Genomic DNA, 10,358 nt, shown 5'->3' on the forward strand with positions numbered 1-10,358 from the left:
TCTTAATAGTTGGTCTCAGTCAGGTGTGGTGGCCCACACCTATAATCCCAGCAATCTGGGAGGCAAGACCATCACAAATTTGAGAGCCTAGCCTGGATAATTTAGACTTAGCAGAAACCTGTTGAATGATGATGATGATAACAATAATAGGCTAGGAATGGAGCTCAGTATGAAGGCCCCAGGAGCTCAGTCTCCAGATTAATAAAAAGAAAACTGTCTTGCATTAGTATTTTTTTTTTTTTTGAGGCAGGTTCTCGCTGGTTCAGGGTGTCCTTGCATTTGCCACCCTTCCATCTCAGCCCCACTCCACCCCAGTGCTGAGATTACAAACGTGAGCCACCACACGTGGGTGAGTAATTCCTGTGTCATTGGTTTTCAGACCACAGACCACAAAGTCTCGAAGAAGTAAACTTTGATGTGACTTGGGACTCCTAGGTCTGGAGCCATTCAGAGCTCTTCTATGGAAAAAGGTACACTGAATCTCTTCAGCCAATAGGCCAGAAACACTTTCTCGAGATAGCTGGGGACCACAAATATGTCCCCACCCCACTGTGGCATTCTAAGATTTCTGTGCCTACAGAGACTGAAATCCACTCACTAGCAGAACAACAAAGGGCAAGATGGCTGCACCACGCCTGTAACTCTAGCACCAGGAAGGCTGAAGTAGGAGGATCAACATGAGTTTTAGCTGGCCTAGGCTCCAAAGTGATTTCAAGGCCAGTCTGAACCAGTGAGACTTGTCTAAAACAAACACTATGTAGTCGTTCTCTGCCAGTCGTTCCCTTGAAAGAATTTTTAAACCACTGGCCCATGATAATATGAATACGTTACTATCTGAGAACAGACAATGCTACTAACTCCAACCAACACAGGCAGGAAGGCTGATGCAGGATGCCCTCTCCTCTGGCTGGAGAAGCTTGATACCTGGTGCCATGATACTGGGCGTGTCAGTGACAGTGCTCTGACTGCCTGGAAAGCACCGCCCCAGTGGGCGGCAGCCGTCCAATCAGCGAGTGGGGCGGAGACACTGCGGAAGGCAATTGGTTCGTTCTTAGTAGGGTGGGCTTCGCCTGGCTTCGTAGAATCTCCGCGTGCTCAAGTCGCAGCCACCGCCCCGGCCTCACCCCAGTGCGCCCCCTGGATGGCAGGAGTTCCATCTCGGCTGGTGTCACACAGCTAGCTTTCCTGATTCTGAGGCCTTTGCATTTGGACTGGGGTACAGTACCAGCGTCGTGGAGTCCTAGGCTTGTGGAGCGCCCATTGAAGGACCCTCGTCATCCCTAAGCCGTGAGTCACTTCCCGCTGTCACGCGTCCTCTGCAGAGCCTGCTGGCCCTGGCCTTGGGGCCCCTGTCCCACGGGTGAAATCGAGGTTAATCTGGGAGGACTCCTGTGCTGACGTGCTTGTGCAGGCTGCAGTCAGGGAACCACATACTACAGTGTAAGAAGTTTCCTCCCCGGTGGGGACGAACATCCAGAAGGTGAGGCGGATGACCTTGTGACCTCTCCTGACCTTTTGGTGCAGGAAAGGGTTGCACCCTTCTAGGGGAAGAGTAGATTTTATTCTTTCGTCAGGCAAGGAAAAATTCCATCTGAGTTTATTGTCTCTTTAGATTAAATTCTCTGTCAAAACCAGGTCTAGCTTTGTCTGGAGGCTATCATTCGGCTTTAATAAAATAATCTGGTGTTAGAACAGAATTGTTGATCTGTTTTCCGTATCCAGTATAAGATTCCGAAGCTGCTTAGAGAATCCTTGTCTAACCCTATTTCTTTCTCCCTTCGGGCACCTGGCAGTGGCTCACTGAAGTGTATTCTATTAGTTTTCTATTGCATTGTAACAAATTACCACAAACCAGCGTTTTAAAACGACACACATTTTTGAGCCCGCAGGTCTGCAGGTCTGCGTTTCCACGGCTGGATCCTCTGCCGGGTATCAGAAGGCTGAAATGAAGATATTGTCCAGAACATGTTCTCCTCTTTGGGGTCCTCTCACGTTCATTTAGACTGCTAGTGGAACTCAGTTCTGGCGGTTACAGAACTGCCATCGACCCTGTTGGCCTGCTGTCAGGGAAGGGGTACACTTAGCAAAGAGAGGCCACTTCCAGACGCGACCTTTATGCCCCGCTCTGTTCTCAAGCTTCCACTCCTTCCCTGGAATCGTTCTCGGTTCCAGTCCAGAAGTCCAGACCTTTCTAGGGGTTCACCTTAGAAGGTCAGGGCTATCTCGGTTAAACTCTTTAAAGTCAACTGATGTGGGAACTTCTGCCAAATCCCTCACAGATGAAGAATGTTTGCAAAAGTTTTTAAAATGCAGACATGTGTGCCCTGAGGAGTAAGAATCTTGGGGTCTTCTCAGAAGTTTGCCTACCACAATGTCCACTCTGTATCTCCCTGTACTTATCTCCCTTACTAATTAAAAATGTCAAGTGAAGAAAAGGAATAGATAAAAGAGATTATTCTCCCTGAGAAGCTTCCTGAGCAGAGAGTAACTGTTCACAGGCACCATCCCAAGATCATTCACTGTTTTCCCAAATTTGTTTTACGAAGACTTGAGTACTCTGCAAGGATGGTTAGAAAGGACCAGGAGATTTTTCAGACAAAGCTCAGCAGTGCTGCAATAGCACTGTTTTACAAGAATGCATATTTGGTTTCACTGTGATTCTGTCAATTTTCTACCTCTCTGAGTTTAAAGCCATTAAGAGAAACAAACGAGGTTTACTTTTACCTGACCAACAAGATCCTTTGTGTTCCTAGCACAGCTGGGTGTGGTGGAACACACCTATAATTTAGGCAGTCACTGTAATCCCAGCTTCCTGGGAGGCTGAGGCAGGAGGATCATTGTGAGTTTGAGGCCAGCCTGGGCTACAAAGTGAGTTCAAAGCAAGCCTGAAACTGCATAGCGAAACCCTATTACTAAAAAATAAAAAAAAATCTAGATATAAATATTGTTTTCTCTTTCTCGGAGCAAGCCAGTTTTTGGCAAATGGTTTTAGTTTATAGGCCACATACTGCAGTCATTTGTCTTTAAAGTCAAATAGTCTAGAAGGCAGAGATAATCTGAGTTTTTCATAACAGCACTAACACTATTGCTTCCTCCCAGCACCCTCAAATGAGCATAATGACTATATGCGCTCTGTCAAACTGGATATAGCACGTTTTCTAGACCTTAAGTAGGTGGGACTATGATTAGCCTTGTCTATGAGTGAAAATGAAAAGCAAATTTATGGTGGTTTAAATGGGTGGAAGTTTATTTTACTTGTTTGATACATGACTGGCACCTGCATTGAGACTCTTTTTTGTTTGTTTGTTTGTTTCTCTGACGTGTACAGCCTCTATCCTGTATGATGCTCCTTACCCATGATAGCTGCTGGGGCTCCTACCGCTGTGTTCTTCCACAACAGAGCCATGCTCAGGGGTTCAGGGTGTGTGTGCCCCTGCCCTTGACACACTTGCTTTGAAGCAGTGCAAAACTTGCCTTAACATCCTGTTCAACAGAACATAGTGATATGTCTGTCCATTCGTGGCTTACATGGGAGTTAAGATGATTTCTTTTTTCTTCATAGTGGGTATAAACTCTCAATGGGAAAGTACAGTCTTTACCTCACTGTGTCAGGTGGTTTTAAGAACATGGTTAATGAAAGTGTCAGGCAGGACATGGTGGACCATCTTGGGTTTTGGAGGGTTTTTTTGAGACAACGTTTTGCAGTGTAATCCAGGCTGGCCTTGAACTGATGGCCATCCTCCTGCCTCATCCTCCTGAGTGCTGAGATTACAGACATGTGCCACCACACTCACAGTGCTGCTATCTTGATGGATGTGATGGTCATACTTTTGTGGGAACTCAGCCTTTACCTTTGGAAATACTAGGAAGTGACTGGGGGTGAAGAAGGGATAAGAAATGTAAGGCACTCTTGGGTAGAAAGAACATTTCCTTCTCTGACGAGGATTTATGTTTGTTGAAGCATTTGTTATGGACACGATGTATTTTCAGTAATGTCAGTTCTTTAGTCTTAGTCCCACAAGCAAACTTTGTTACAAACAAGGAAAGGGTTTTTCTTGGTATTTAGGAGCTATTTTATTTTTGATGCTATCAGAAGCTGCTTTGCCATTAGGACTCTGCCCCGTAGCCTTTTCCTAGATCCCACAATATACAGTACCTGGGGATTCTGTGCCATTAACTATCTACCCAGTCACACACCTTTTAAGACAGAGAACTTCCCTTTTAAACCTCTTCAGAACAAATCTGGATCAGAAGTTAGGGAGTGCTCTGGTTTGCATGTTGACTCCAAAACAATTTGAGAATTTAATCGCCCATGTAATAGTATTACATGGGCCAGTGGGACACGCCTTGTGAGTGGGTTAAGACCCTTTGGGGTGTAGTAGAGTCCCTTACCTGGCCCTGGACGGTGCTCAGACTTCCTGGCCTCGGGAACCACAAGCTAAGTATTTAACATCTTTCTGGTCTGTGATATTCTCTGGTCAGGGCAAACAATGGGCAAAGACAGGAAGTTTCAGGTAAAATGTGGACAGTGGGTGCTGCGTCAGTGGTATTAATCGTTAGAATCCATGTACATTGAAATAGCTTCGGACTAAAGAGTAAGTTAGTAGAAATGATACACTGTTTACTTTCTTTCAAAACTCAACCACTGAAAATTTTTGTCAAATTCATTTTATTTCAAAGAGAAAAAGAAAAGAAAAAAATTAAAACAAAAAAATTTTACCAGTCTCTGCTTTCTGCCTATTAAGAAATTATGGTAAAGTTAGCAGTAAATTCTTATAACAGTTACTTTTTGAATATTAAATAATATTTGGTTTTTTTTCTTTTGTATCCGAGATGGAACTCATGACCTTGCGCTTGCCAGGCAAGCTCTTATGCTGCTAAGCTAAATCCCCAGGCTGTCTGTTTTGTTTTGAGACAGGGTTTCACTAAATTGCCAAATTGCCCAGGGCTTGAATTTATTATGATTCTCTTACTTAAGTCTCCCAGAGTTTTAGGACTATGGCAATGCAGCACCCTGCCCAGCTAGATTTCCCTCAGAGAAGACCAAGGCAGAGCACTGAAGTTAGCATATCTACTAGTGGAAATAGCACAAACATGAAGATTTAATAATGCAAAGGAGATTCTCTATACACATACACAATACCAAACGGTGATTAATAGATGCAATCAGTGTTTATGCCAAATACACCCTCCCTCCACATCCTGCTTCAAGAGGGATGATCGTTTAAAAATATGGGGAAAAACAGTAACAGAGTTAATTTTAAGTTTAGAAACCTGAAGAAGCATGCCAAACATCAGCAGACAGATGTGTCATAAAGCATTAGCTCTTAGAAAACAGCCTTGCAATTAGCTAGCCATAACAACAGAATTTTACTTTTATGAGTTTAGTCTTGAAATGTTTACTGAAGTACTTATGTTCAAAATATTTAATTTATTATAGAGATTTTCTAAAGATCCATATAAACCTATTCAAGAGACTGAGTCAAAAAGATTGCAAGTTTGAAACCAGCCTAGGCAGTTCAGCAAGGTCCTGTGACAACATAAAAATCCAAAGGGGTTGGGGACCTAGCTTAGTGGTAGTGTCCTTGGGTTCAGTCCTTAGCACCATAGGTTGGGAAATGGGGGAGATAACCAACTGATTCTGCCACATGATCTTTACTGCTTTTCTGTAATTTCAATTTTTCATTTCCATATTCTTGATAAGGGCAGACAGTAGTTTATATGTATTGAATACCTGGTCAAATCCAGTGAATAGTTAGTTAAATGTAGATACTTGTAAGTCATGGTATTCTGATATTTTCCCTGTATGCGGCTTTTTTTTTTTCTTGGCAGAATCTCACTATACAGCCCAGGCTGGCCTTGACCTTACACTGATCCTCCTGCCTCAGCCTCCCAAATGCTGGAACAGCAGGCGTGCGTCACCATGCCTGGCTTCTATGCAGCTTTAACTTCGGCAAACAATCCCTTTTTCTAACATTCATTTTTACTCTTTAAGTAAGAAAGGCAAAAAAAAATCAGTTATCACTCCAGAATTAAATGAACGCTGCTGACAAATTAATGCTGTCTAAACTGAATGGTTGCAGACAGTGTCAAATTGAGCAATAGTACTGGGAAGTTAAGCAAAAGCTTTTGCCTACAATATTAGGACTGCTCGTGAAGGCAGATGTGAGAATAGGTTTCCCTCACTGGAATTTGAGAGAAGGTGGATAAAACTGATGTCTAGTTCTTTTGCTTCTCCCCCACCCTTTCTTGTTCCCTTCACCTAGGGCTGTGAAAGTGTAACGTTGTGTTTGAAGCAGTTGTCCTCTTCCCAAATCACCTCAACCATGTTAACCTATGCAAGACTCACACCCTGCTCCTGTAAAAATATTTTCACACATAAAATTTTCCATTTGGGTGAACACTGCTAGCATAATACCTGATTGAGTCTGTTTTTTTTAGAGCTGTTTTTCCCTCTCAAAGCCAGTATAGTATAATTTGAACAATACCTTGAGACATTCAGTGCCAGTTGTATTTTAACAATTATACTTCGAGTCCTGAAAGGTGATGCAGTGATCAGTGGTCTTTAAGGCATAAGACAAGCTTTTGATCCCTGTTTTTTTATTCCTTTTTTCTCATGAAGCTGTAAGAGCCATATTCTTTAATTACAGTGACCAATAAGTAGATCTTAATATCTTGATACCAAAGCTTCATTATCAAAATAGACTATGAGAGTATAAATTTCTTCCTCATGTACTATATGGAGAGAGAGTAGTTGTCTCAAGTTTTAGGGTCAGTGTTATATTAATAAAAGCTAAGTAGAAAGTCAGGCATAGTGGCACACTCCTGTATAATCCCAGCACTTGGAAGACTGAGGCAGGAGAATCATTTGCAAGTTGGAGACCAACCTGGGCTACAAAGTGAGCCCAAGCCAGACTGAACTGCATAGCAAGACCCTGTCTCAAAAAGACTAAATCAATAAATAAATGCTGAGTACGTGCCTCGGTATCAATCATATATGTGTATGTATATATGCTTCATTAATATGTATATTATTAAACAGAAAATATGCAAAGGTCATAAAAAGTCTTTATTTTCCACAGTAACCATCTTTCACCGTGCTGTAACACATGGTCTGAGAAAGACTAAGAAATTCCATTTTGGAAAAGGGACTAGGTGAGGAATCACCTTTGAGATAAAAAAAAAAAGTCTGTTATTGGTATGTTGAGGTGCACTCAGAAGGGGAGGCTGAAGCAGGAGGGTCATCCTGAGGTCTGGGCTACATGAGTTCAAGGAAGTATACACAGCAAACCCTGTGTCAAAGCAGAAAAAATGTTATCAAGAGATTCGACAGTATAGAGTCTCTTTGGGAAGATCAGATAGCCAAGTCTGAGAATTTAGCTGTTATTTTATTTTACTAGCAGTTTAAAGAAAAAACACTGAAGTTTGACTAGCGGAGTATTGATTGATGTAATAAGATTCTTGGGGAGGGGAAATAACTGTAAAATTTAAGACGCTGAGAAGATTTCCTTCTTCCTGAGATCAAATATGAATGATCTAGGATTGTCTCCTAACCTTCCATCTGTGACAAATTCTTTAGGCAGGTAATTATCCCTAGTCTTGATTTTCTGTCTGCAAATAATGCAGTGATCATTTCCTTCAGCAAACAGTCTGGAAACTAACAATGAAATCAGGCATCATTTCCAGTAAAAATATTTAACAGCTTAAGATAAAAATAATGTGGCTAAGGAGGAAGCACAGTGAGATTCCAGGGGTTTTGCCGGAATGCTGTCTTCCTGTGCAACTGACAAGGAGGTGCCTTTGTTAAAAAAAAATGCATGTTAAGAGGCCTTAGTGCCCGGGGCGTTGTACCAGACTTTCTAGATTTAACCAAGGACAAAATATTCACCCAAAGGACTGAGGTTCTGGATCAAGGTCAAAGTTATACTCCAGTTTCTAGGAGTTCCTTAGAAATGTAAACTAATAGACTCCATCTTGAAATCTGAGTCCAATATCCTGGAAGTGAGGCAAAAAAAAAAGTCTGTTTTAATAAACACAGATGAATCTAAATACCACTGTCTTATACTGACTGGTAAGCATACTTTGAGCATCTAGTACATCAGTTGTACAGTTCATGTGTGAAGTTGTTCTCTGATGATAAAATCAGTTGCATACAGAAAGATGAGAGTGTAAGTAACAGAAAGTATCCAATAGTGGCCTCTGTGAAGGGACATTTGAGCTGATAAATGAAGGAAGGAAAAAATTAAAGCCAGAATTGTAAAAGTATGAGAGCAGAGGATTGAAGCTGTGGAGACAGACAGGGCAGCCCTGCCTTTGAATAATTAGGTGGAGCTGGAATTGACAGTCTTTGAGAGAAGCTGTAGATGAGATTCGGTGCAGGGGGCTGGGGGAGGCGCAGGTGGTTGCAGATAAACCCTTTGCATGCAATCTTAGATGCAGTGGCAGGTGGTGACTAGAGGCCCAGAGTGAGTTTTAAAACTATTCTGGTCTTTGAGAGGAGTTGAGATAGGAAGAAGCAGAACAGAATACAAATGGAAAATGGTATTCAGTTGTCAACATTGTGGTTGGACTTTGGTTGCAAAGCAGTATTAGGTATGTTAATTTTGAGTGTTTATTGGAAGATTCAAATGCAAAGGTAACAGCCCCTCTGCTCTAGGAAATGTATTTAGGGTGTAGAATGAGATTAGATAGGTTGAAACTGTAGGACACAGATAGGACACCAGAGGTTTGGAATAGTTCAGAATCTCACCGCTCAAGGCAATTAAAGCAGTAAAAAACCAAGCAGAAGAATATCGAGACCCAGAGGCAAGAAAGAGGGGTCTGGGATATAAGGCCTGGATGGACTGCAGAAGTAAAAAATGTTGCAGGAGGAAGGGCTGGGTCAGCTGTGGGAACTGCTGCTGGGAGCTTAGCGAGCTTCTGCATATTGGTGGAGTCCTCTGGGGCACATTTAGCTGAAGACCTAAGTGTATAGGAGGATGAGAATATATTCAAAGACAAGTAAGTGGGACAAAATGTTTGTAATTCATAAGAAAAGACCCACCGTTTTAGATATATAAATATCTCTTTAAAATAGACAAAAACCTGCCCCAGCTGAGTATGCCATAGCCACTCACCAGGCTGAGGCAGGAAGGTCACTGCAAGTTTAGGGCCAGCCTGGGCTCCACAGTGAGCTAAAGGTCACTCTGAACACACAAACCCTGTCTTCAAAAGGAAGGGAGAGCAAAAACTGGATAGAAGAAAATTGGTAAAGAATATCAACGTAAGAAAAAAGAGAGTGAAAATATTTGAAGATTATATTCCTAGCAACCCTGTGGGCAATAATCCTAAATTTTAACAGCTTTCTTACATGTTACTTGAAAAACAAGTCTGTATAACTTTTATGGTTAAGAAAATGACAAAATATAAGGTGGCTAACTGTGGACTGAAACCTCTATAAACTTTGAGCTAAAATAAACCTTTTCTCCTTAATGAATGACAAAAATGTATAAAAGCTATAGATGCATTTATTAGCAATTGTATTTCTGAGGAATACTCTCTGCCCTTTATAGAAAAGCCAAAATTATCAACTTTCAAAATTCTTTGCACACAAATTATTGAGGAACATCTCAATAAATTTTTTGTTTTGCTTTGTATTTTAGGATATGATATTGCTAAGTTGTCTAAGCAGGGCTCAACCTTGATGTTCTCCTGTGTAAGCCTTCTAAAATGTTAGGACGATTGTGTATGCCACCATGTCAGGACAAAGTGCATTTTAAATTATTAATTCATTAAAGTGAGTTCTTAAAAACTTTTTCATGCAATAACATTGTCTGAATCTAAATTATTGAGAGGATTGACACAGTTTATTATTTTGCAAATCTTTTCAATTGATGGCTTATCAAAACAGCTGCTTTCTGATACCTGGTTCCACATTCTGTACATTGCATTATGCTATTCTGATTGTCATTTGATTGAAATCTTACTTTATACAAAGAAATGTAAAGGGGGAGAAAAATTCTCATAGCACTTTCAGATATAATCCTATCAATTAACTTCTTTTGCACTCTGTATGTTGAATCTATCAGTCCATCTTATAATTTAAATCACTCTTCTTTCCTTCTAGAATTTTGTAACAGCACACATTGGTCATTTGAAAACACAGACTGAATTAGCAGGTCCTCCAAATCTTGGCACAGTTGACTATGCATTACCAGATAGGACATTTGTTAATGTCAACACTAATCTATTAGATCAGATTAAGTAGTGGAAAGCTCTCTTGCTGACAATGGTGAATACAAGTTTTCCACAAGTTTTTACTTAAAAGTTCCTATTTAATCATTGGCAACTAATATGCTCAATTGTTAGTTGAGTTTTTT

This window comes from Cavia porcellus, unplaced genomic scaffold, assembly GCF_034190915.1.
Source record: "Cavia porcellus strain 051 isolate PalLab524CR breed Dunkin Hartley unplaced genomic scaffold, mCavPor4.1 scaffold_24, whole genome shotgun sequence".
NCBI classification, from domain to species: Eukaryota; Metazoa; Chordata; class Mammalia; order Rodentia; family Caviidae; genus Cavia; species Cavia porcellus.